The sequence below is a fragment of the Uranotaenia lowii genome, chromosome 2 (assembly GCF_029784155.1).
Source record: "Uranotaenia lowii strain MFRU-FL chromosome 2, ASM2978415v1, whole genome shotgun sequence".
Classification (NCBI taxonomy): Eukaryota; Metazoa; Arthropoda; class Insecta; order Diptera; family Culicidae; genus Uranotaenia; species Uranotaenia lowii.
The window spans coordinates 29,569,255-29,576,990 of NC_073692.1; positions in this window are offsets into that span (position 1 = coordinate 29,569,255).

Consider the following 7,736-nt stretch of genomic DNA (forward strand, 5'->3'; position numbering starts at 1 on the left):
TCATTTTTGTCATTTTTGTCATTTTTGTCATTTTTGTCATTTTTGTCATTTTTGTCATTTTTGTCATTTTTGTCATTTTTGTCATTTTTGTCATTTTTGTCATTTTTGTCATTTTTGTCATTTTTGTCATTTTTGTCATTTTTGTCATTTTTGTCATTTTTGTCATTTTTGTCATTTTTGTCATTTTTGTCATTTTTGTCATTTTTGTCATTTTTGTCATTTTTGTCATTTTTGTCATTTTTGTCATTTTTGTCATTTTTGTCATTTTTGTCATTTTTGTCATTTTTGTCATTTTTGTCATTTTTGTCATTTTTGTCATTTTTGTCATTTTTGTCATTTTTGTCATTTTTGTCATTTTTGTCATTTTTGTCATTTTTGTCATTTTTGTCATTTTTGTCATTTTTGTCATTTTTGTCATTTTTGTCATTTTTGTCATTTTTGTCATTTTTGTCATTTTTGTCATTTTTGTCATTTTTGTCATTTTTGTCATTTTTGTCATTTTTGTCATTTTTGTCATTTTTGTCATTTTTGTCATTTTTGTCATTTTTTGTCATTTTTTGTCATTTTTGTCATTTTTGTCATTTTTGTCATTTTTGTCATTTTTGTCATTTTTGTCATTTTTGTCATTTTTGTCATTTTTGTCATTTTTGTCATTTTTGTCATTTTTGTCATTTTGGTCATTTTTGTCATTTTTTTCATTTTTGTCATTTTTTTCATTTTTGTCATTTTTGTCATTTTTGTCATTTTTGTCATTTTTGTCATTTTTGTCATTTTTGTCATTTTTGTCATTTTTGTCATTTTTGTCATTTTTGTCATTTTTGTCATTTTTGTCATTTTTGTCATTTTTGTCATTTTTGTCATTTTTGTCATTTTTGTCATTTTTGTCATTTTTGTCATTTTTGTCATTTTTGTCATTTTTGTCATTTTTGTCATTTTTGTCATTTTTGTCATTTTTGTCATTTTTGTCATTTTTGTCATTTTTGTCATTTTTGTCATTTTTGCCATTTTTGTCATTTTTGTCATTTTTGTCATTTTTGTCATTTTTGTCATTTTTGCCATTTTTGTCATTTTTGTCATTTTTGTCATTTTTGTCATTTTTGTCATTTTTGTCATTTTTGTCATTTTTGTCATTTTTGTCATTTTTGTCATTTTTGTCATTTTTGTCATTTTTGTCATTTTTGTCATTTTTGTCATTTTTGTCATTTTTGTCATTTTTGTCATTTTTGTCACTTTTGTCATTTTTGTCATTTTTGTCATTTTTGTCATTTTTGTCATTTTTGTCATTTTTGTCATTTTTGTCATTTTTGTCATTTTTGTCATTTTTGTCATTTTTGTCATTTTTGTCATTTTTGTCATTTTTGTCATTTTTGTCATTTTTGTCATTTTTGTCATTTTTGTCATTTTTGTCATTTTTGTCATTTTTGTCATTTTTGTCATTTTTGTCATTTTTGTCATTTTTGTCATTTTTGTCATTTTTGTCATTTTTGTCATTTTTGTCATTTTTGTCATTTTTGTCATTTTTGTCATTTTTGTCATTTTTGTCATTTTTGTCATTTTTGTCATTTTTGTCATTTTTGTCATTTTTGTCATTTTTGTCATTTTTGTCATTTTTGTCATTTTTGTCATTTTTGTCATTTTTGTCATTTTTGTCATTTTTGTCATTTTTGTCATTTTTGTCATTTTTGTCATTTTTGTCATTTTTGTCATTTTTATCATTTTTGTCATTTTTGTCATTTTTGTCATTTTTGTCATTTTTGTCATTTTTGTCATTTTTGTCATTTTTGTCATTTTTGTCATTTTTGTCATTTTTGTCATTTTTGTCATTTTTGTCATTTTTGTCATTTTTGTCATTTTTGTCATTTTTGTCATTTTTGTCATTTTTGTCATTTTTGTCATTTTTGTCATTTTTGTCATTTTTGTCATTTTTGTCATTTTTGTCATTTTTGTCATTTTTGTCATTTTTGTCATTTTTGTCATTTTTGTCATTTTTGTCATTTTTGTCATTTTTGTCATTTTTGTCATTTTTGTCATTTTTGTCATTTTTGTCATTTTTGTCATTTTTGTCATTTTTGTAATTTTTGTAATTTTTTGTCATTTTTATAATTTTTGAAAATTTTTTAATTTCCGTAATTTTTGTAATTTTTTAATTTTTTTAATTTTTGTAATTTTTGTAATTTTTGTAATTTTTGTAATTTTTGTAATTTTTGTAATTTTTGTCATTTTTGTAATTTTTGTAATTCTTGTAATTTTTATAATTTTTGTAATTTTTGTAATTTTTGTAATTTTTGTAATTTTTGTAATTTTTGTAATTTTTGTATATTTTGTAATTTTTGTAATTTTAGTAATTTTTGTAGTTTTTGTAATTTTTGTAATTTTTTGTAATTTTTTGTAATTTTTGAAATTTTTTTTAATTTTTGTAATTTTTGTAATTTTTGTAATTTTTGTAATTTTTGTAATTTTTGTAATTTTTGTAATTTTTGTAATTTTTGTAATTTTTGTAATTTTTGTAATTTTTGTAATTTTTGTAATTTTTGTAATTTTTGTAATGTTTGTAATTTTTGTAATTTTTGTAATTTTTGTAATTTTTGTAATTTTTGTAATTTTTGTAATTTTTGTAATTTTTGTAATTTTTGTCATTTTTGTAATTTTTGTTATTTTTGTCATTTTTTGTAATTTTTATAATTTTTGTAATTTTTGTAATTTTTGTAATTTTTGTAATTTTTGTAATTTTTGTAATTTCTGTAATTTTTGTAATTCTTGTAATTTTTGTAATTTTTGAAATTTTTGTAATTTTTGTTATTTTTGTAATTTTTGTATTTTTTTTAATTTTTGTAATTTTTGTAATTTTTGTAATTTTTGTAATTTTTGTAATTTTTGTAATTTTTGTAATTTTTGTAATTTTTGTAATTTTTGTAATTTTTGTAATTTTTGTAATTTTTGTAATTTTTGTAATTTTTGTAATTTTTGTAATTTTTGTAATTTTTGTAATTTTTGTAATTTTTGTAATTTTTGTAATTTTTGTAATTTTTGTAATTTTTGTAATTTTTGTAATTTTTGTAATTTGAGTAATTTTTGTAATTTTTGTAATTTTTGTAATTTTTGTAATTTTTGTAATTTTTGTCATTTTTGTCATTTTTGTCATTTTTGTAATTTTGTAATTTTTGTAATTTTTGTAATTTTTGTAATTTTTGTAATTTTTGTAATTTTTGTAATTTTTTTAATTTTTGTAATTTTTGTAATTTTTGTAATTTTTGTCATTTTTGTTATTTTTGTAATTTTTGTAATTTTTGTAATTTTTGTAATTTTTGTAATTTTTGTAATTTTTGTAATTTTTGAAATTTTTGTAACTTTTGTCATTTTTGTAATTTTTGTACTTTTTGTTATTTTTGTAATTTTTTAATTTTGGTCATTTTTGTATTTTTGTAATTTTTGTCTTTTTTGTAATTTTTGTAATTTTTGTAATTTTTGTAATTTTTGTAATTTTTGTAATTTTTTTAATTTTTGTAATATTTGTAATTTTTGTAATTTTTGTAATTTTTGTAATTTTTGTAATTTTTGTAATTTTTGTAATTTTTGTAATTTTTGTAATTTTTGTCATTTTTGTCATTTTTGTCATTTTTGTAATTTTTGTAATTTTTGTTATTTTTGTAATTTTTGTAATTTTTGTAATTTTTGTAATTTTTGAAATTTTTGTAACTTTTGTCATTTTTGTAATTTTTGTACTTTTTGTTATTTTTGTAATTTTTTAATTTTGGTCATTTTTGTATTTTTGTTATTTTTGTCTTTTTTGTAATTTTTGTCATTTTTGTCATTTTTGTAATTTTTGTCATTTTTGTAATTTTTGTCATTTTTGTAATTTTTGTAATTTTTGTAATTTTTGTAATTTTTGTAATTTTTGTCATTTTTGTATTTTTTTGTTATTTTTGTTATTTTTGTCATTTTTGTCATTTTTGTCATTTTTGTCATTTTTGTCATTTTTGTCATTTTTGTCATTTTTTGTCATTTTTGTCATTTTTGTCATTTTTGTCATTTTTGTCATTTTTGTCATTTTTGTCATTTTTGTCATTTTTGTCATTTTTGTCATTTTTGTCATTTTTGTCATTTTTGTCATTTTTGTCATTTTTGTCATTTTTGTCATTTTTGTCATTTTTGTCATTTTTGTCATTTTTGTCATTTTTGTCATTTTTGTCATTTTTGTCATTTTTGTCATTTTTGTCATTTTTGTCATTTTTGTCATTTTTGTCATTTTTGTCATTTTTGTCATTTTTGTCATTTTTGTCATTTTTGTAATTTTTGTCATTTTTGTCATTTTTGTCATTTTTGTAATTTTTGTCATTTTTGTCATTTTTGTCATTTTTGTCATTTTTGTCATTTTTGTCATTTTTGTCATTTTTGTCATTTTTGTCATTTTTGTCATTTTTGTCATTTTTTTCATTTTTGTCATTTTTTTCATTTTTGTCATTTTTGTCATTTTTGTCATTTTTGTCATTTTTGTCATTTTTGTCATTTTTGTCATTTTTGTCATTTTTGTCATTTTTGTCATTTTTGTCATTTTTGTCATTTTTGTCATTTTTGTCATTTTTGTCATTTTTGTCATTTTTGTCATTTTTGTCATTTTTGTCATTTTTGTCATTTTTGTCATTTTTGTCATTTTTGTCATTTTTGTCATTTTTGTCATTTTTGTCATTTTTGTCATTTTTGTCATTTTTGTCATTTTTGTCATTTTTGTCATTTTTGTCATTTTTGTCATTTTTGTCATTTTTGTCATTTTTGTCATTTTTGTCATTTTTGTCATTTTTGTCATTTTTGTCATTTTTGTCATTTTTTTCATTTTTTTCATTTTTTTCATTTTTGTCATTTTTGTCATTTTTGTCATTTTTGTCATTTTTGTCATTTTTGTCATTTTTGTCATTTTTGTCATTTTTGTCATTTTTGTCATTTTTGTCATTTTTTTCATTTTTTTCATTTTTGTCATTTTTGTCATTTTTGTCATTTTTGTCATTTTTGTCATTTTTGTCATTTTTGTCATTTTTGTCATTTTTGTCATTTTTGTCATTTTTGTCATTTTTGTCATTTTTGTCATTTTTGTCATTTTTGTCATTTTTGTCATTTTTGTCATTTTTGTCATTTTTGTCATTTTTGTCATTTTTGTCATTTTTGTCATTTTTGTCATTTTTGTCATTTTTGTCATTTTTGTCATTTTTGTCATTTTTGTCATTTTTGTCATTTTTGTCATTTTTGTCATTTTTGTCATTTTTGTCATTTTTGTTATTTTTGTCATTTTTGTCATTTTTGTCATTTTTGTCATTTTTGTCATTTTTGTCTTTTTTGTCATTTTTGTCATTTTTGTCATTTTTGTCATTTTTGTCATTTTTGTCATTTTTGTCATTTTTGTCATTTTTGTCATTTTTGTCATTTTTGTTATTTTTGTCATTTTTGTCATTTTTGTCATTTTTGTCATTTTTGTCATTTTTGTCATTTTTGTCATTTTTGTCATTTTTGTCATTTTTGTCATTTTTGTCATTTTTGTCATTTTTGTCATTTTTGTCATTTTTGTCATTTTTGTCATTTTTGTCATTTTTGTCATTTTTGTCATTTTTGTCATTTTTGTCATTTTTGTCATTTTTGTCATTTTTGTCATTTTTGTCATTTTTGTCATTTTTGTCATTTTTGTCATTTTTGTCATTTTTGTCATTTTTGTCATTTTTGTCATTTTTGTCATTTTTGTCATTTTTGTCATTTTTGTCATTTTTGTCATTTTTGTCATTTTTGTCATTTTTGTCATTTTTGTCATTTTTGTCATTTTTGTCATTTTTGTCATTTTTGTCATTTTTGTCATTTTTGTCATTTTTGTCATTTTTGTCATTTTTGTCATTTTTGTCATTTTTGTCATTTTTGTCATTTTTGTCATTTTTGTCATTTTTGTCATTTTTGTCATTTTTGTCATTTTTGTCATTTTTGTCATTTTTGTCATTTTTGTCATTTTTGTCATTTTTGTCATTTTTGTCATTTTTGTCATTTTTTTCATTTTTGTCAATTTGTCATTTTTGTAATTTTTGTCATTTTTGTCATTTTTGTCATTTTTGTCATTTTTGTAATTTTTGTCATTTTTGTCATTTTTGTCATTTTTGTCATTTTTGTAATTTTTGTCATTTTTGTCATTTTTGTCATTTTTGTCATTTTTGTCATTTTTGTCATTTTTGTCATTTTTGTCATTTTTGTCATTTTTGTCATTTTTGTCATTTTTGTCATTTTTGTCATTTTTGTCATTTTTGTCATTTTTGTCATTTTTGTCATTTTTGTCATTTTTGTCATTTTTGTCATTTTTGTCATTTTTGTCATTTTTGTCATTTTTGTCATTTTTGTCATTTTTGTCATTTTTGTCATTTTTGTCATTTTTGTCATTTTTGTCATTTTTGTCATTTTTGTCATTTTTGTCATTTTTGTCATTTTTGTCATTTTTGTCATTTTTGTCATTTTTGTCATTTTTGTCATTTTTGTCATTTTTGTCATTTTTGTCATTTTTGTCATTTTTGTCATTTTTGTCATTTTTGTCATTTTTGTCATTTTTTTCATTTTTGTCAATTTGTCATTTTTGTAATTTTTGTCATTTTTGTCATTTTTGTCATTTTTGTAATTTTTGTCATTTTTGTCATTTTTGTCATTTTTGTAATTTTTGTCATTTTTGTCATTTTTGTCATTTGTGTCATTTTTGTCATTTTTGTCATTTTTGTCATTTTTGTCATTTTTGTCATTTTTGTCATTTTTGTCATTTTTGTCATTTTTGTCATTTTTGTCATTTTTGTCATTTTTGTCATTTTTGTCATTTTTGTCATTTTTGTCATTTTTGTCATTTTTGTCATTTTTGTCATTTTTGTCATTTTTGTCATTTTTGTCATTTTTGTCATTTTTGTCATTTTTGTCATTTTTGTCATTTTTGTCATTTTTGTCATTTTTGTCATTTTTGTCATTTTTGTCATTTTTGTCATTTTTGTCATTTTTGTCATTTTTGTCATTTTTGTCATTTTTGTCATTTTTGTCATTTTTGTCATTTTTGTCATTTTTGTCATTTTTGTCATTTTTGTCATTTTTGTCATTTTTGTCATTTTTGTCATTTTTGTCATTTTTGTCATTTTTGTCATTTTTGTCATTTTTGTCATTTTTGTCATTTTTGTCATTTTTGTCATTTTTGTCATTTTTGTCATTTTTGTCATTTTTGTCATTTTTGTCATTTTTGTCATTTTTGTCATTTTTGTCATTTTTGTCATTTTTGTCATTTTTGTCATTTTTGTCATTTTTGTCATTTTTGTCATTTTTGTCATTTTTGTCATTTTTGTCATTTTTGTCATTTTTGTCATTTTTGTCATTTTTGTCATTTTTGTCATTTTTGTCATTTTTGTCATTTTTGTCATTTTTGTCATTTTTGTCATTTTTGTCATTTTTGTCATTTTTGTCATTTTTGTCATTTTTGTCATTTTTGTCATTTTTGTCATTTTTGTCATTTTTGTCATTTTTGTCATTTTTGTCATTTTTGTCATTTTTGTCATTTTTGTCATTTTTGTCATTTTTGTCATTTTTGTCATTTTTGTCATTTTTGTCATTTTTGTCATTTTTGTCATTTTTGTCATTTTTGTCATTTTTGTCATTTTTGTCATTTTTGTCATTTTTGTCATTTTTGTCATTTTTGTCATTTTTGTCATTTTTGTCATTTTTGTCATTTTTGTCATTTTTGTCAT